Here is a 20,398-nt window from a genome sequence, read left to right on the forward strand (position 1 = left end):
TTTAGACAAAGATTTTAAAATGAACAAGGAAAGGTCTTTCAAGCAGAGAAACACTGATAAAGTATTAATTAAAAGCGGCTGGTGATTACAATGAACAGGTTTGATCTGTGTATTATCTGGCATTACTCTGCATTTGTCAGCTGAACCGGTTTAGAGGAAATTTGCTTACATAAAATACACAGGAACACACTCATTCCTAGGGTATGTTCTTTGTTCAGCATCAGGAAAATATCTGTAAATGTGCACAGGGCAAGCTAAAATTCTTATTGCTCATATTTATCAGAGAGAGTTTACAAAGGGATTTAGAAAAAACTGCTTATATTTAAGTATTCCGTACATAAGCCTTGTGGACCGATGCTGTGTCAGGCACTCTCTACTCCCATCTCATGGCAAGCACAGATGACAGCAGCTCTGGGTGCAGAACAGCCTGACCCCGGAGTTTCTGTGTTTTGTGGGAACTTCAGACATTCCCAAAATATTTTCATTCTGTATGAGACAGAGAGTCAAATAAAATTTTCTCCTAGAACATGATTTCTCAAAATAATGTACATTAAAATAAAATGAACTATTCTATTTTGATTTAAACTTTTGAATAACATACATCACATCAACCAGATATGTTCCTTTGCTTTGAAGAGAAGCCTTAGTGCTTTAAATCCACTCTTTAATGCTGCTGGAAAAAAATGATCTGTGAATTATAGTCTGAACAGTACAGTTAAGTGAGAAAAAAGGTGGATCACTGACAAATAATCGAGAAAAACTCTACCTTTCAAAAATTGCTCCTGTTTGGAAAATCCAGTCCTCCTTGCAGTGACACATCTCTTCTGAGGATTACCCAGAAGATCACTCCTTCCTTTGTTGTCACATCTATTGTTTAGGATTAATGTCATAACACTTCTCTATTTAGAGTGGCAGATCTCCTTATCAGAAATGAAACAATTTGTTTCCCTATGAACAGGGGAATAAATGCTGGGCATTTTTCCATCTCTGACCCAGAGACCTGCTGCTGGGCACTGAGGGGCTGTGACAATCTGTTTGAATGCTGGAGTGTGAAATAGCTCTCTTGGTTCTTGGGAAATTCTCCTGTTGCTACGACTGGTGTGCAGAGCTGTGCTCAGAGGAGATTACAGTTTTAATCAATATTTTCAATTAATGCATCTTTGCTTGGATCAAACTCGTGCTTGAGTCCATAATCCCTGATTGTTTTATGTGTTGTCAGCAATTTTAGCTCATCTGGCATGAGCCAACTGACTGCCTCAGTGAGAAAACCGTGGCATGGCAAGGGACCGGTTTTATCTCTGCTCTTACAGATGGTAAGACTACCATAGGCACCTGAGTTTCTAGACATCTTACTCACCTAGAATTATCCAAAAGCATCCCAGCCTCCCTTCCCCCCATGTTGTTCTACTGATCACTCTTCAGGGATCAAAACCTTATTGTTTTACAGCATGACGTGCTGTAAGTCAAGGCAGCCTTCTCATATGAGGAAAATTCTGTCACTCTTATGAGGGATGACTCCTTTAATTATAGGAGACCAGTATGTTAGTCTGCATCTTGAAAGGTTTTGTGCAGAAGCACGGTTTGGGGATTAGCCACCTGGTCAAGTGCCGCAGTGTAGGAACTTGGGGTTCCTGGCTGGCATCAGTGGCTGGCCAGGGCAAGAAGACAATAAAAAAGTATGAGGGTATCCACTTTAAGATGAAGAACTGAACCTGTCCTCCCTAGCCACAAGGCCTTTTTCTGGCAGGACACTGTCATGCCTGGCATCCAAGCAACTGGCTGCAAGCATACCACCAAGGAGGATCAACCTTGCCCAAAATCCTATCAGCCCACTGAGCATTGCTCCAACCCTGCCTAACACCCTGGAGGAAATTTTGAGCCAACTACATCTGTTAGAAAAGGTTGGAGGAGAATCTTGGACTAGAGACTCCTGTATTTAATTTCTCTGGTCTTCAACAGGAATGAGGAACTATTTTTGACCTGTGAATGGAGGTCCATGGTTTACTTCTATATAGCTTCGAAAGATAACTCAGAGGAGCGGTTCTATTGCCAGGTAGCTTAAACTGATTTACAGAGCCACAGGAAATGTGTAGAAGGATCTGCAAACTGAAAAAGGCTGGAGACGTCTGTTCTGTTTAATTCCTTTGGACTTAAACAAGGTCTAAGAACCTTCTATTTGATTTATTTGGTCTTGGGCAAGGGTGAGGAGCCTGTTTTTGGTTTTATCTGACCTATTAAAGATAAATTGACACTACTCACTTAAGTTCCTGTTATTGACTTGTTCTGCTATAGCAGACAATACGCAGCCTCTCTTAGCCCTGAAAACATTTCATTTTATTTCCTGGACTCCTCAGGGAAAGGTGGTGGGTTTTATTGACCTAGAAAACATTTATTTCCTAGATTCCTAAGGGAATGACATTGGGCTCTTCTGGCCAGATCTTGTTGCTGTTACTTAGCCTTGATGGCTTGTAAAGTGCATGTTGCCTTAAGGTTTCTTTATTGCTTGTCTCTTGGTGTAGGCCAAAACTGGTCAGTTTTGTAACATTCCTGAAGGAATTAATAAATTTGCCCTGTCAGAATCATCTGTTACCTCTTGTTCCTCAAGACCTTCCTGGGGCCCTAGCTTTGCCATTCCCCCTGCTCCCCAATCAGTCTTGCCACCGCATAGGAGAAGGACCCTGGATGCATGATATACATTAGGAAAGTACATAGGCAACAGGACATGTGCTTCTACTAGTGGGGGCAGAAGAGAAACTGCCTGTAGATTTGGGAGACTGCACAGGCCAACATATTGTTAGGCCAAAAATTAAAAGGGAGAGTAAAAATAACAAGGATCCCTTTAAGCAGCTCTTGGAAGTAGGCTAGGGAAAAGGGTGAGCTGTTGGAGAGGGAAGGATGCGGATGCTTGAGCAGACCCATCCAGAGGAACGATGCCTGTGTCACATAGGCTCAGAAATCATGCACTTTGCCAGTGGACGATGGAAATATATCTAGTCCCAAGAACGGTCCTCCTTCACAGAAGCTGTGACATCTGTAGTGATGGTTTCAGGATGGATTAATGAGCACTCCTGAGCACTGTCCTTGTGACAGGCTTCCTCACCAGCCTCAGAGAAATTATGCAGTGTGTGACAGGTTGTGACGATGCATACAGTGTTAGGGATGCTGGCAGGCAGGCAGTCTCTCTAAATCTGTGGTTGTGTATGTGCATGTGTGTGCGTGTGTGTAAGTGCCTGAAGGCTTGCTCCACACCCAGCCTGCAGGACCTGGGTGGGTAGCGAATGAGGGCTGGCAGCGGACAAGTAGGAGCACACAACCAAACTGCTACCCAATTTGTGGTGTCCACACGGTGTAGGTTCCTGTTTGTGAGCAGGACATGGGTACTGGTCTGGGCCGTGTCCCTATTTCAGAATACACCTGTATGCCTTCTTTTTAATTATATAATTGATATATAATATTAATATAATAATATATATTATAATATACACAAATATTAATTAATATAATTAATATATAATAGTAATAGCATTTTATTCTGAAAATTATTAGTCTTTATTAGTGGAATGTAACCTCTATTTGTGGTAAAAAGAAAATATTATGGCATATCAAAATAAACCTATTTGATTTCTTTAATTCCGTGCTACTTTCTGATTTAATCCAATCCTGAAAGTCCAGGCTTGGCATATTAAGCAGTTTTTTCCTTGTGTTTCTTTAAATAAGTTTTCCAGGAATCAGTTATATAAGCCCTTTTGGTCATTTTTTTCCAGATAATGTATTCTAAGGCAATGAGTTACAGGGCTGTAAAGAGACTGAATGATACCAATTAGATTCAAGATCTGACAATCTTTTCATAAGTAGAGCAAAAGATTTGGTTCAAAAGGCACTTCAAGTTGTTTCCTTTTACAGGATGCTACTTGCAATCAGAATAGATTTTATGGGACTAAGATCTATTTTTGGTTACTCTGCTGTACATCCACAGCAAATCAGTGAAAAATCCTATGGTTTGAAACTGGTGCATTCCAGAGCAGTTTGACTCGCTCTGTACAGAACCCAGTGTCAAAGAAGGTGTCAGACCTATCTCACTTCAGTTTTATATTTGGAATAAGATTGCTTGAGTCTTTAAGCATTCAAGCACGCGTGTGCTTACTCGTGATATTCTATACTTGGAGATGAGAGATACTTATTTCAGTGTTCATAAACTGGTCTATATTCCTCTTTGGAAAAGCCATTTTTTCATAGATATATTTGACACTTGGAAGGATAGAGTTATAGACAGCGTTTCCTGAGGTATATCCAAAAAAAAAGAAAGGGGGGGAACACAATGAAAACTTCAAGTGTTTCAGGATCATACTTATTATTTGTTGAGTTTTAGAGACCAGTTAAGTAATTCAGCTTTCTTTTCTTGATATATGACCTAATTGTGCATGTCCTTATTAATCTGAGTAATTTCATTAATAGCAAAGACATTTTTTATGTGAATACATTCATGCAAAATTAATTTCATTTTCAGAGCTTCATTTCTCAAACTCAGTGTTATTTTTTCTAAAATAAATTAAATAATATTTTAAAATGTCAATAGTCTAAACACTCATAAGCAGTACTATAATAAACCAGTGCTTTTACATGCTGCAGATGTTTATTTTAGTGAAGAAATAGATTTAACTTTTGAGTCTCCAACAGGCTATGTTTAAAGAATAATGGGTCAAATTCAATGCTCATTTTGGGTTTTTTTCATGCTGTCCATTGCCAGAGTGTCGAAGCACTGATTGACACCATACGGGACTTCACAAGGCCTTCAGAAAATTTTTTCTGGGACAAACCAAAACCACACCACCAGCCTTAAGCCTTAATCTCACGGAAAAACTGCAGGTCCGCATGCTGGGGAGGGTGAGGGAGGCTGGTGTGTCCAAGGGCGGACGACCGCGGCACGGCTGCGCCGTGGCCAGGCAAAGCTGGGCCTGGCGGCACGGAGTCCAACCGCCGCACGTCAGAGGACCTTGAGCAATGATTGAACGCGGGCGGACTCGGCAGGTGAAAGTCGAAGTGAGTGTCTGGCGCCAAGTGAGTAACGCCAGGCAGGGCAGGCAGGGGAGGGCGAGGAGAGCCAGAGGGCCGAGCGAGGCGCCCGGCTGGGTCCTCTGCAGGCAGGTTGTGTGCCCCCTGCGCGTGCGCCGAGTTCTGGGTAACGCTCTGGGGTGGAGGGAACAGCACGGGAGACGTTGCCTCAATCAGCTAAGAAAGGAAACAAAGGAAAAAAGAAAAGAATGCTGAAAAAGAATAATGCTATTTCATATTTACTGCGTGAACTTCTTGAGGGAAAAGCCTCTGCTTCCCTCTAGCCAGCTCAAAAGTCTCTAGTTTAACACAGACACCTACTGAAGCAAAGAGCATAATATGATAGTTAAAACATATTAGATATTTCCTTAGATAGGAACATGTATTGCTGATTAGAGAGGCTTCAAAACTGGAAGAGATATAAATACTCATTCTCCAAACCATACATCAGCTGCTGAGTGCCAAAGTGATGAAGAAACTTCTATAAAAAGTGGCTGTCTGACTGGTCAGTAGAGATTTTGTGATAATTCGGCTCCCTGATCTGACCATAGGTGGGATTATGTCAGTCAAGATATTCCTCTTTTCTTATCTGCAAGAATACTACTACTGCTCCCCCCGCACTGCTCACTCCAGAAGGCTGTGCAAATTGGCCACTAATTAGCCTCAGGAGATTAAGAGCTTAAAAATGAGTAATACTGGTAAAGAAAAAAAACAGGTGAAAGCTAAGCATCATTTTAAATGTGAAAAATTAATTTTGCATAATTCTGAATAGGCATACATCTGATTCCCAAGGAAACGTATTTCCAATACTCCTAATAGAAATATTCATAATACGTTTTTTTCCTCTCAAAAGAGAAAGGTCAAGACTAGCTATCCTTTATATTCTTTCTGAGTAACCTTATTATATCATACTTGTTGATTACTACAGAAAAAAATGAATATATATGAGCCATAGTGCCTCCAGCAACAATTTTTACCTTTGAAGTCACCTTATAACTCCTATTTTTCATATATTGTAACTCCTTCTGCATTATAACTTAAGTGATTATAAACCTATATGAACAATAGCTGTAAGACCATCCAAGAGTAATTTATACACTGTCCATTCAATTAAATAAGTTGTTATTAGTTTATTTTGATATGTCTTTCATCTGTCTAGATCTTTTGGCATTATTTTTTGTAGTTTAAACCCTTTTTTTCACATACTGTGAGCCTGTACTTGTGACCTACTGAGAAGTCTAATGGGTTGCATACAGTCCCCATAAGAAAATAGACATTAACGGTTACAAACTCCAGCACAGTCACAAGAATTAGATTCACTCATATTAGTAAGGTAAATGTATATTACAAGATTTTTAAACAAGCAGGTTTTTTTCTAATGGAGAAAGTGGTGTAACTATTGCTGGTGAATAACATTTTCCATTCGTACCTGATGCAAATGGCTATTTTCCGTCACATTTAAATCACTACATTAAGCAATATCATTATGAATCAGGGCTGACAATGTTAACATTTTTTGGGGCTTTTCTCAACTTAAGACCCATTTTATATTAAAGGGGGACAGGGAATTTTCAAGCTTCCTTGTACAGATTAGTGTTCCCAGCAACTTTTGCCAAACTGCTGAAAGATAAAAAATGAAAATGTTCCAATTCATAACTAGTTCCATACCAGCAATGCAGTTTTTTCATTTCTCTGCCATACCTTTATAAATATCTGCTGTTTAATCATCTCAGCTCTCCACGTGTGGTATGTAAGTATGACATACCTTAATCCTCATTTTACAGCTAAAGAAGATGCTATCGAATTTCCCCACATGATTAAATCTCTCAGCTGATGAAACTGGGTAATGATAGGAATTATTATTAAGAACCTCTCCTTCTGAACTTGCTCTTATTTCACTGGGCTAACCTGCTTCTGCTACTCTTGGGTGACTGCTACAGGTTTCGTGCTAAAGGCGATTTTGTGTATGGGCAACAGGCCGGCTTGGCTGGTGGCAAGAGGAACATGCTAGTCTGTGACACCCCGTGCATTGCAAGCGGGAAGAGATGTGGGGCAGACCATACCCAGCTACAGCGGCCCAGGCAGGGCCAGCCCATCGGGGCGACAACGCCGGCTCCCTGTGCCACCTCGGCGCCTCTCGCACACGGGCAGGCAGGGAGCAGGCAGAGACGCTGCAGCAGGGAGCCTGGCTGCCCCCACTCCCGACCCGTGCCCGGGAGCGCGCTGCGAGGATGCACGCTGGTCCAGGCCAAAAGCACACCAGGGGCTCTGCTGACGGTCTATCATTGCAGATGACTGAGTTCCACATTTGGGAATGTTTCCTGGTACTGCTGAATTTAGACATAACCACATAACTCCTCAAAATTTTCCATCTATAGGCACTTAAACATTATGGTGGGTACAGCCCAAGAAAGAGTCATGGTGACTGACACCCTCAAGATTATCTAAACAATTAAAAAACTAGAATCTTTTTTTTTTTTTTTTTTTTTTTTTTTTTTTTTTTTTTTTAGATACAGAAAGGGAAGGAAAAAAGCAACCCCCAAGCTGACCCTCAACAGTTTTGGATTTCCCAGAAAACAGAAAGCTCGTGTGTGCTGATGGCACAGTCTCCCAGAGACAGCCTTGGGGCTACTGGGTGGCTGCACTGTTTTCTTATTTCCTGTGCATATGCAACTGTTGAATGTTATGGCCTTTAGCCTTAATACCTAAGAGACATGCACAAACTAAGACCAATTAGGGTTTAGGGGGACCTGCCTCAAACTTTTGTTAACACACTGAAGACTCTGTGAACTTGGGATAATGGTCCAATAAATGAATGAAGTAGGTTTATGGTGGTTTTCTACCATATACAAAAGGATATAGGTTTCCATTAGTGGATTAGTAAAAGCAATTAACCTTGTATGGCATCGATGTGCTAGGTTTGAAATGTTTGTAAACTAGGAAATAAGACTGTTTAAACGTTAAGTGTCCTTACAAGACACTAATGAAGTCATGTTATGCTTTAAGCTAATCAGTGTTGTCAGACATTCATTTTCCCAGTATCTGGTGATCTTATAACATAGGAGTGTTTAAGTGAAGTGGTAAACAGGAGGATTAACGATAGGAAATACAGAACAGTTGTGGCTAATACCCGCGTATCCCAATGCCACTATTCGGGCATAAAGACAACCAGCTTAAGGATTTGGTTGGAGAAGAACTGTTTTCCTCAAAACAGATATCTGATGTCTCTCATTCATTTAGTTGCTGTTAAGCCTAGTGGAAGTAATATCTGGCTAATAGAAATTGATTATCTGTGTCCTCTTAAAATGTTAGTAATAGGCTGAGGTACAGCTCCTCTACATTTAGCCAGAAGCTGAGGTATGTAGCTTGAGCTAGCTGTTCAGGCTGTCCCTAAGGTTAATGGGGACAGAAGGTAGTTTGCTGTGCTGGTTTTACGTAACCTGCAGAATGGAAGGACCCCAGAAGTGTCTCTCTGCCCCCACTGATTATGGTGGGACCTTGCCAGACTAGCTCAGACTACATACCTACTTTCCAGATGGCCTAAGTGAGATAAGAGAATATTAAGCTTTGATCTTGTTGTGCTTATTGCACAAGCATACTCTGTTTCCTATAATAACTTCAGTGACTTACTTATGACACTTTAGGAGGAGGAAGCTAATTAACAACAGATATTTAACTGTCCTATCTTTATCTCTAGCTAACAGTGTACAGCATACACCACCTCCAATTTTAATAAGAAGTGCAATTACAAATAATATAGTGCTGGATAGAAGCCAATCCTACACATGCAATGTGGTTTTTAGATGGAATTTATTCTGTTTCCTAAACCTGTATCCTAAGTCCTAGCTGGATTATAATTTAAATTAGAAAAAGCAAATTAAAAAAGTACAAAGAATAATCTCAAATAGGTTACGTAAAATTTGGTAGACTGTACAGTGTAATGTGGTTGTGAACTTCTGTTGTACCTGATACTTTCTGATTTAAGGGCAGGTTATTATAATCATGCGGTTCAGAACTCCGGACTACAGCACCAGGCCAGTCTTTACTTTCAGAGCTACTCAGTATGTGATGGGTGAGAGGAAAGCAGGCTCTTTGCGTGACTAATGCATTGACCGGCTGATGCACAGATACTGTCAGGGTTTTGCGGGGGTGAATGTAACAGTATATGTGATCAGTTTTTAAAATGTATGGCCCTACCTGTGGAGTTTCTCAAGCAGAATTTGAACTGATTTTCCACCCTTTCTCACAGTGAGAACTCCCCTTTAGGTGGAGTTTTATCCATGACTCAGCTGTAGATTTGCAGAGTCCTAACTACTATCAGAGAATTAAAATCTGCAAACAATATTGCTCCAGCTCTCCAGGTGGTGGCACCCCAACCTTGTTTTTGTCTAAGGCAAAAAAAGTGCCTTGAGAAGTCTAGGGGAAGTAAATGTTTTGCTTCATATCATTTGTTCCATTTGTAAATATGCATTTAAACTTTGTTTTGAGAGTCACACTTAAAAGGAATCATTAGTAAAACAAAACAAAGACTTTTCTTACCTGTGATACTTCATTTCTTTTTTTCAAGCTTTTTTTAAATACTGTCAGTCTGTGCATAGAGCCTGTTTGTTATTTCATGCACTATTTACTCATGTTAAAAATGAAGTGACAAAGAATAGAGGCAAAGGTCTCTTGCTTGCAAGGAACAGTGGATAGATATATTTGTTTGTACTATGGGATTGCAGTTCCACTAGAAGGAACACTTGACATTTTGATGAGTGTCTCCAGGGAAAAAAGGTACTAACTTCAGAACTTAGTTTTAATTATACTAAGGAGATTACATTATTCAAAAGCATCCCACTGGTAAGGTGCAGCATTTCCTGAAACAGTTTAGTGGAAAATGCCACATTAATCAGTTCAGTATTTCACTCAAATGGCTTAATGATGGGAAGAAGTTGAAAGCACTGTAGTATGAAAACACAAAGAGACAGAATGTTCATTTAAGGGAGCAGGATCACATTTAAATGACCTCTTTCAAGCATAAGTTTCAGGAAGGGGAATGACAGCGGGGAGGAGGCAACACTGTTTTATTCTTGTTGGTAGGCTGATCCCCACAGTGGCTCTGGTGCTGTGCTCAGTTGGAAGAAGACCCCAGTCACACCTGAAAAACTCACAGCCCTGCAAGTTGTGCCTGTGGCCTTTCGGCAGCTGACTAGTTGCTGCATAAATGTAATCAGCTATAAAACAGTTGACACGTTGGCATTTACACTGTCAGGATTGGAACTCTATTTAATGAATAGGGCAAATCAAACCTCTCCAGACCCACTTTGGTTTGTTTGCCATTACAATGAGAATACAAGACCACAATGGTTCACGTGGAGACGTTTCTCTGTGGAAGGATAAAGGGTAGACATTTGGGGCTAACTCTTTTTAAATAGGCAAGAAGAAACGAACGTGAGGTGTATGAGTGAGTTATGGCTGTGTGCAGTCTCTGCACTTCTGAGTTTCGTGTACAGATCTGGCATTTTTTATGTGCTTATGTGATCTCAATAAGCATTTGTGATATCTCTGTTAATGATGCACAACACTACCCATGTGTTTTGCTGTCACATTCATGTGCCTAAACATTTTATTGCCCCATCCTTCCTGCTGATGTTCCCTCATTCCCATCTGTATCCATAGGCCATCAGAAAAAAGTTTGCATAGATGGTTCAATCCCAACCTGCATGAAGAAAAACAGAGTCGTCACTCAAACCATTAATGTCACAGAAGATCAGAGTGTGGACTACAATTTTTCTGAAGCAGCAACACGCAGAATTGTCTCCACACTGCATCCACATGCCCTTAGCGGATCAACTGCCCCCATACTGGTAAGCAGATTTGGCTAAGAGAAGCTGGGAGTCGCACTACAGTCACACCACTGTATCTGGTCCTTTTCAAACAAAGAGGAGGGATGCAGCAAAGGGCCTTTTTGAGTAATGATATTAATGGAGAAAATAAATCAGGGAAAGCAGAAAGATCCTGGAAGTCCTCCCTTGACTCACTACCACTGAAATACAGCCAAATTGCACTATCTGCATTTTGCTAATGTACACACTCTAAGAAAGCACTGAGACTCTAACAAGGTGGTAAGTAACTGCCAACATGGATTTGTCAAGAACAGATCATATCAAACCAATCTAATTTCCTTTTGTAACAATGTAAGTGGCTTTGTGGTAGAGGCAGAAAGAGGAGATGTGATATATCTTGACTTTAGTATGTCTTTTTACATGATCTCCCAAGGCACGCTCATAGGCAGGCTAGTGAAACATCATCTAGAGGAAACTGCTGAAAGCCAGGGCACAAGAGCTTGAGAAAACCTTCATTAAAGAACAGCAACCAATGGTTCACTGGCAGCTTGGTCGCACATATTGAGAGGGGCTCTGCAGGGATCAGTCTTGGGTCTGCTACTACTGAATAAGGACTTGGATGATAAACTAGAGAGGAGGTCTGCTATATTTTCACATAAGACTAAGCTGGGAGGGATTGCAAAAATTTTAGATGGCAGGGCTAGAATTCAAAAGGGTCTCAATGAGTTGAGATAAATGGTCTGAAATAAACAGGCTTCCATTCAATAAGGATAATTGGAAGTCTCTATCCATTGACTGAAGAAATGGACTGCACTGGTACAAGAAGAAGGGCAGCATTACCACAGGCAAGGATCTGCAGCTTTTAGCAAGTCACAAACTGAACACAAGTTAACAGTGTCAGGATGCCGTCAAAAAAGCAAACCTCACAGTGGGATGTATAAAACCAGGACTATGTAAGGCATGTAAAGCAGTCCTTCCATTCTGTTTAGCACTGGCGAGGCCGCGGCTGGACTATAGCATCCACTTTGGCATGACACGCACAAAGAAAAGTGTGGAAGAAGGGGAGAGGGTCCAAAACAGATCAACAAGAATCACCAAAGGCTGAGAAAACGTGACCTGTGAGGACAGACAAAGGTGGGATTCGACTGTTCAAAGAACAGAAGTCTAAGGGGATACATGGTAAGAGTTTTCTAGTATGTGAAAGGCTGCTACAAGGAGCAAGAGTGTGCATGTTCATTGAAGAACAGATAAAAAGTCATGGGTGTAAGTAGTAGCAAAGATGATCCAGATAGCCAAGGAAGGTATAGGATTTTCATCTTTGGAAGTCTTTTAGGACAGGTTAGATAAACACTGGTTGAGAATAGCTTGTTTTGCAGTAAGGAAATAGATCACCTGCTATTTTAGCCTTATTTTCCAAGATACTCACCCTAATGTTAGTAACCACCTCTCAATCTGCAGAAGCAATGTAGAAACAGATTTGTACAGAGGTTTTAAATTGTCAGGACTCCCACAGTCAGAAATATGCTGTGGAATATTACTGTTTGCTTTCAAGTAGTATAAATCATTAAGGATAACCTGAGGAGCAAAGAAATAAAGGTAAGGGTGGTAGAGATTTTCAGGCAAGATTAAAAGAGCTAAATATGTATAGTTTGATTAAGCAATCATTACAAACAAAAAAACAGGAAAAGTACAGACATTGGGAATAGTGAGAATAGTTTCATATGTTACATGCATGTGATTAGGGAGGGGATCAGAACTAGAAACTTGGGCTAATATCATTAGAAAGACCCCTACCTTCTTGAATATGAGATACTATTAAGTAGTCTCTTTCAGAAAGTATTAGAAACCTTATGCATTGCAATCTATTATAACACCTTTCAGTGCTTCTGTAAGGAATGATCCCACCTTTCAACATTAGTGGGCATGATTACTGCACGTGGATATTTTCTTTCTCTAACTTTCAAGATTTTATGAAAAAAGGCAATATTTTTCTTCTGCTGTCAATTATTTATAAATTCTATAATTCCCCATGGGTTTTCCATTAATTAGTCCAAATTAATACATGTACCTTTAAACAGTGATCCCTTCAAACTGAGATCATATTAGATGTTGATTAAGTGTGCAGGAAAAAATGTTACATTTAGAGGTTTTTTTCATCAGAGGGCAATTTCTTTTGAAGTTGCCACAATCAGAGGTTGAACTGTATCTGTGGGTAAAGAGGAAAAAATACTGCTAAGCACTCCATGACCATTGAAAGTAGTGATCAAAGGAGGATGAAGCCTCTGGATGAAAGCTCAGTAGAAACAGGGCTGTCTGGACTTCGTCTTCATGAAGGATTCCTCGCACTCCGAGCTGCTTGCTTTGTCCCACCACTTGGACAGCCATCTCAGTTCCTCCAGTTTTGCCCTCCTCCCTTCTCATCGTTTCCAGAATTTCTGCGTTCATCATTGCTGAATAAGAATCCAAGCTTCCTTTCTGAAGGAAGAAGAACTACTGACAACTGTCAAGCAATGCCCACAAACATTGCCAGTCAGAAGCTGAACTGTGTCTATAGAGTGTATAAACTGATAAGACATATTATCGTTATTGTTATTATTAAATTCCTAGGCCATACCATAGAGTTAGTGTTGTGCTTTCTGAGTTGTCAGTATTTCATCCCAAATATCGTATCAACCACATCTTTGGAAGTGAAGGGACTAGCACTTTATAAAAAACAGAATGGCCTTTCGGAGTCTCTGGACACTAATAAATACTGAGTCAAATAACTGAGCTAGGCCAGCAGGGTTTTGCAAGGCATTCTGAGAGATACATGGCAACCAGCACCTTTCTAGCCTTCTCTCTCCTCTCTCTTCCTAATTTTGTTCTCGACTTCTATAGTTGGGAGTCTTCTCTTCCTTTGTCAGTTGCTAACCCCACGTGTGCACACCATGTTTGGTAGGGACTTGCTGTGGAGGTGTAGCTCTTTTATACCTGTGAGATGTCTGATTTTCTAGGCTTTAACAATCTTTGGGACCATACCTAATTTGGTCTGGTTTGTGCACCTGTTGCCACGCCAGTTACTGTTTGTATTACTGCTATAATTACTTCTCCATTAGTAGAGAAATGAAAGAAAGATGCTGTGAAAGGACGTTCCAGAATCAGAGGAGCAAATGTCTTGCTTTCTGCTTTTGTCCTGTCTTCTTCAACACTGTCCTTCAAAAACTTCCACTCAAACATCCCCCTGTCAGCTGGAGAAGAAAAAAAGCCCGCACTTTTATTCCTAAAAAATATAAAAGGAGTAAAAAAGCACATGCCTTCTAGCACAGACCTGTTCACACTGCCTCCAGGTAAGAGCCTTGCAAGGGGTGAGCCAGGCTCCTGTGTGCTGGAGAGGGGGCTCTCCCCAGAAGGGCTGCTCCTCACCAGGGCCCCGGCTGGAGCCTGTGGGGCTGCAGCTCACCGAGAAGAGCTGTTACTTGCTAATGCAGTTTTCTAGCCTTGAGACTCCATGCATCCTGAGGATTATATATCTAATCCTTACCCTTATTTTCTTTTTGCTTTAAAACGTAAGCTTTTGTTTCTTTTGTATTTCAGGCACTTCAAATGGGCATTGTGGTTATGAAGCCTTCAGGGCATTAAAAATTTATTTCACAGTAACAAGCAAATTTTTTCTTAGGATTTCCAACTGGAATTGTGTACATCTCCCCCCTCTTGACGTTTACAGTTCCATTTTACTCTAATTATTCCCAAGGGTTCAAACAGGCAGGTACTCAGTTGCCGCCAACGGACGCTTGGCTGCCACTGCTTTTTCTTGATTATGAAATTTAAAAACTCACAAGGGAAAAAGTAGTCATACTTTCTTTGAGGAGTGTTGACAGTCTGAGGTTTAACCAGTACAGCTAGTTTGTAAGGACTAAATCTATCTTTTGTCATTTCAAATAATGGTCAAAATTCTGCTGTCAATTATCTTCGTACAGCTCCACTTGTTTTATCAGTCTTACATTGCTTTAGGAGAGATGAGCATATCCCCCACTTTCTCTCACAAGACTCTTGGCTGGATAAAATCTGTAAAGATTTTGAAGACAGAATACTGATAGAATTGATGGGAATTAGAAGCATGATCAAATCTAACAAAGGATACTTGACACAGATCAGTCTCCCACTTCACTATAATCTTTTAACACTGTAAGTACATGGTGGTCAGTTGAGCTACTCCAGATTTACACTACTGTACTTGAAGATATTACATGGCTTCCTCAAGCCCAGATCACCAGAACATGAGAGAAATGGGAAGATACTATCTCTGTCTTTTATGTGCTAAATCTGAGTAAAGGTTACAACTTCCCTTGATTTACCTGCCATTAAGGACCGCAGGAAAGACGATAGACAAGGGAGAGAAAGAACCATAGGAAGCCTGAAGGAGCTGCAAGAAGATTCTGTTGAACAGTATCTGGTGCTTTCCCTGTGGGGATGCAAAGGATGACACCTGCGGGCTTGATTACAGATAACAATTCCATGTGAATATGGAAAACACTTCTTCGATTATCAAAATATGGGAGAAGGAAGGCTGCTTCAAGTGAGAAGTCTTTATTTCTGGAAACAATGCAAGCAAGTGGAAAACAGAAAGAAGTTGTGGGGAAAATGAGAAATCAAACAAATAACTCATCTGAAAAGAAATCCCTGGGATTAGAGCAGGAGACAAAGACTCTGGGTATCTGAGTTCTCTTCCCAGACTTTCTGAAGTCACGTCAACTGTTTGGCCATGGTAGTTTAGGTCTCTCAGGTCTCAGTTCACCAGTGAGCCAAGTTAAAAAAAAAAGCCCAACAAAAAAAAAAAAAAACCCTGTGAAGAAATCAACCCAGCACCCTCCACCTAATAATGCACCACTTCTACCTTGCTATAAGATAGATTGTACACTCTTCAGGACAGAAACTTTCTTGTGGTTTGCTTGTTCATCGTGAAGCTGCTCAGAGCTGCAGGTGAAATTGCAAGGTAAATAATAATAAAAATCTCCTTTATATCAAGGAAAAAAACTTCAAGAGCAAAAGCTTCTAGAGGGAAGTGCCACTGAAGACAGTATCAGGCTTCATAAGCAACTACTACAGATGAGCTTTTAATTAAAAGAGAAGCAGCTGAAGAAAACTAATCAAAAGGGAAAGAAAAAGCAGAGAGCTCTGTTTGATATTTCTTTTGTTTTTAATGCTAGTTTTTATTGTTTATGAAGCAAATGCTTAAACAAGCATTACTGGTGTTGTCAGTAATACTGTAACATTTGCCTTCAGCCCCTTTGCTGCTCAGGGAACATGTCAGATTTTCAGCACATTTAGCCTTGCCATTTACTTCACAAATCACAGCTGCAGAGTGGTACAACCAAGCCAATTTTACTAGAAATGAAATGCTGAGGAAATGAAATTTCTCCAGTGGTGTTTCCAGATACACAGAGTTTAGGATAATCTTTTCATTAATTTTGTCCTAGCAAAAAGGTAAGCTTTAAAAACACTGCATTCCTGTAAGATTAAATTATAAGGATCACTTGTGACAGTTAATGAACACAACGTTTGTACTTTTGTGGGTCCTAATGTAGGTTTGTATTGACAGGATACTTTTTGGAATATAATCATGTCCTTGTTTGATATTAAAAAGGTGGATAATAGGAGGTAGATGTAAAACACAAAAAATCTGAGGCCCTCCATGTAAATTTACTTAAACTGGTGTTTGAACTAAAGTGAAATGCCATCTTTTAAATGACTTGCCTTTCAGTCAAGGTATTTCTTGCTATAAATACTTTGCCTTGGATAGTAACGATAAGCTTTATTTTTAAGACATTTGTAGTGACCTTCAGGGCAGACCGTAGAAAGAAGCTGGTTGCACTGAATGAAATGCTGTCACTGAATTCCAGATCCTGGATACCAGCAGCTTATGTAGCTGTCTCTGTCTAATCCAGCAGCTAGAAAACAATGCTATAGGAATGCACCATTTTTTATCCAATGAGAATTTAATTCTCTAAGTTCCTTTGCACAGGTTAAAGTGCTAAAGGAATAATAAAATGAGAAAGGAATCTTACTTTCTTCTTCATGTGTGAGAACTAAAAGTAATTCTAATCAACTTTAACAGGCATCAGATGCACACTGCATCACAACAGAATAGCAGTTGTAGGCAAAAATATCCCTAAAACACAGTGCTGCTATAAGATAAAGACATTTAGAAACACACACTTGCCTTAACTCTTGTCTTACTGAAGTCAAGGTTTCCACGCTGCAAAGTCGCCTGTAGGAACTTTGTTGTTTAGAATTTTTTGGAAGATGGTGGGAGATAAAGGTGGTAGCTGGCTGTTTAGAGCCTCAGCGTAGCTAAATATATGCATACCAAGGAGAAGAGTTAACCCAAAGCTCAGTTCTTTTGAAAATCCACTTGTAATGTTTTCAGTGCCTGCTCTAGTATAAGGATTTTTCTTCCCCTCCCAGTAAGACATAATAATTTAGTAGCAGAAAAGATAAGTTTGTTTGTAAGCATGGTGTGATTTTGAGGTTTTAGGACATTTTATTTATTTTAAAATACTCGTGTTTTGAAATCAAATGCAAGGTTACTATATAAGAGAGTCATAGTATATATCTTGTCATAGTGCTCTAGTTTAGGAAAGGCAAAGATTAAATTCAGACAAACATTCGCAGAGAAAGTTTGGTCGTACATAAATGCAACTAATTAAGCCAATTAGAGATTTTCTCCCTGATCCTTGTTCTGATAACTGGCTTATAGTAATGGCTCTTGTGTGATAGGGGAAACACTTCTGCTATTTGTTTGGCATTAGGAAGCCTAGCAAAAGTCATCCTGATCTGAACACTCAGTTATAGGGCTGATCCATATCTGACAAATTCCTTCAATATTGTGGGTCCTGCATTTCCACAGAAGCATTGTGAATACTAAAAATATGCAATTTGGAAGGTTATGTTAGTGTATTACTTTATTTCTTTACAGAAAATATAGACAAAATTAATTCGTATTATAGAGAACAATGATATCTCTTGGCAGAATTCAGCTTTCACTGAATTTGAAATAACATTGCTTTTCTGACTTTTTTCCTCTTTCTCCCATCTTCTTTCACTGTGAAGCATATTTACATTGCTATGATCCCATAATTCCTTCTTCTGCTTAATTTTTATCTGAAGTAAACTATTATTGTTTTGCAATTTATTTGTCGAGGGAACAGAAGGAGAAATTGCAGTAAGGAAACAATGAAGGGTAAAGGTCTTTCCGCTTTATCCTGCTTTTTTCCTGCTAATTACTTTCTAGGTCACCACCTCTTCTCCTTTCATAAAAAGATACACAAGTGCTCCTATCCACAGAATAGCAAATTAGTGAAAAGCAGTTTCTGAGGTATGCTCATTTTCTCACTTATACCACTGCTGACATCAGCGATGAGTTTGCCTGGAAATGCAGCTCTTTTTCTCTGTAATTGAACAGGTGTGTTGCTATTGATTTCACTAAGCTCCATTGTTTAGCTCTCCATTTTCTATCTTAATTTCATATTTTGGATTACTGCTCTGAACAGACTGCTACTCAGAAAGCAGAGCCATATACATAATTGAGGAATCTTCCATTTTAATAAAGCATGTTCTAGAGTGTTAAGATTTAAGCAACCCAGTGCTAGGGACTTTTGAGCATTTCACAAATGCTTGTTGGTCTGAGTTTAGTCTTCGTCCTTTTCATAGAATCACTGCTTCTTTTCAGTGTCAGCTTTAGTTGTTCACTTACCAATTCTGTAGCCATGGACAAATGTGTCATCTTGTGTATTAGACATCCTGTGCTCTGCATCAGTAATCTGTTCACAAAGTTGTTCAATTTGGAAGTGACACATCTGATTCACTTGACGTTCCCTTTTGCAGCAGGGCAAAATTGGGGGGAATGTGAGAGGTTCTAGGCAGAGCACAAGCTGATGACAAAGGCAATAAGGGAAAAAGGACAGTGCGAGAAAACAGAAAGAGTTTAAAAGCAAATTAACCCTGTTTGCCATTAACAGCTTATGAGAAAAACTGTGGGGCAAAACCTGCCAACGGACAATGTGATGACACCCTCATGGATGGAAAGTCTTCCCTAGAAACACTCATCGGCACATGAATATGGCACCCGGAGTTATTTCATACCGTTAAGAATACGTTACAAATGTTTAAAAGAAAAAGGACACTCTCAACAGTAAATTCAAATAATTTTGATGATTCACTGTAGGCTACCATATTCAGGTTGTCAAATTCTGTACAGTTAATTGAACGGTCAAATTGAGTGAGCTTTTCAGTATGTTTCAACATATGATCAAGAAACCAGTGAAACAGGACATAGTACTTCAAGAGACCTTTAGAATAATTCAGCAGCAAAAGTAGTAGACACCGCTAAATGGCTGTGTCAGGCAACCAAGTATCCGACAAGTGCAAAGGCTCTGGAGCAGCAGTTCCAGCCCACGATTCTGACAGGAGAAACAAGGAAATGGAAGAAACAGGTAACAGGTATGTTTGGAAGTGCATCTGTAAAGGTACTCTGAAAATACAAATACAACATCTGTGTGTAGTGCTTTGTACTTAAAAACAGAGAGAAGACGAGGACTTCAGCAGAAAGGCCAGTTCTAGAAATAGCTTTTGTAGCACTTTGGAGTTCTCTCTGCCATCTGGTCTAACCTTGCTGAACATACACTGTCTTTCTATAATTAAGTCATGAAGTTTTGTCCTCCGGATGCCTCCTAGATTCTACTCATATACTCTCCCTGCCTTTCTCACCGCTGCTCTCAGGGCTTATAAACAACATCTCAGAGGTGAATCTTAGCACCTAATCCTCTACCTATTCCTCTGCCTTTATCTCTCTGTTCCTGCTGATCTTGTTTAATAAGCTTTATATCTGAAGTTCTTGCCATCCTCCTTTTCATACTGCTGTCTTCTCTTGTGCCTGTTCCTCCTCCCTAGCACTGCTTTAATGTTTCTTTTGGATATTCCCCCTTTCCCCCTTTGGGGAATGATCATTGGCACCTGACTACACTCACTCTATGATCTTTCTTTGGATGATGACATCTGCCTAATATGCTTCAACTACTATATTTAATCTGAGTCAAAAGCCCCATTCTTTTAAGCTATTCTTTTACCCATGAGTCTCCTTTGATCAGATCCAGTATTTCTCACTTCTCTTCTTGGATGTTTGATCATCAGCTTAAACTTAACTTGGCCAAAAGTGAACTCCTTTCAATCCTTCACCAACTCCCACGCTTTTCTCAGTCACTGATCACACCATCATCATATATTCTGTTGCTCTGGTTCACAGTCTAACTACAAATTTTAACTCTTCTTTCTCCCTTGTTCTGTATACCTACCTTTTGCCATGTTTTTCTCCCCAGTATTTTCTAGACTGTCGTCTTTCCTATCTTTTGTTCTCATTAACAAATTCAGCCAGATCTTCAGCCATATGCACCCTACACACATTTCCCTCCTTCTGGCCTTTCCCAAAATTATGGCATCATCGTTCAGCATTAAAAGAGCAGATGAGCTCATTTTCCTCACCT

Source organism: Dromaius novaehollandiae, chromosome W (genome assembly GCF_036370855.1).
Source record: "Dromaius novaehollandiae isolate bDroNov1 chromosome W, bDroNov1.hap1, whole genome shotgun sequence".
In the NCBI taxonomy this organism is placed as follows: Eukaryota; Metazoa; Chordata; class Aves; order Casuariiformes; family Dromaiidae; genus Dromaius; species Dromaius novaehollandiae.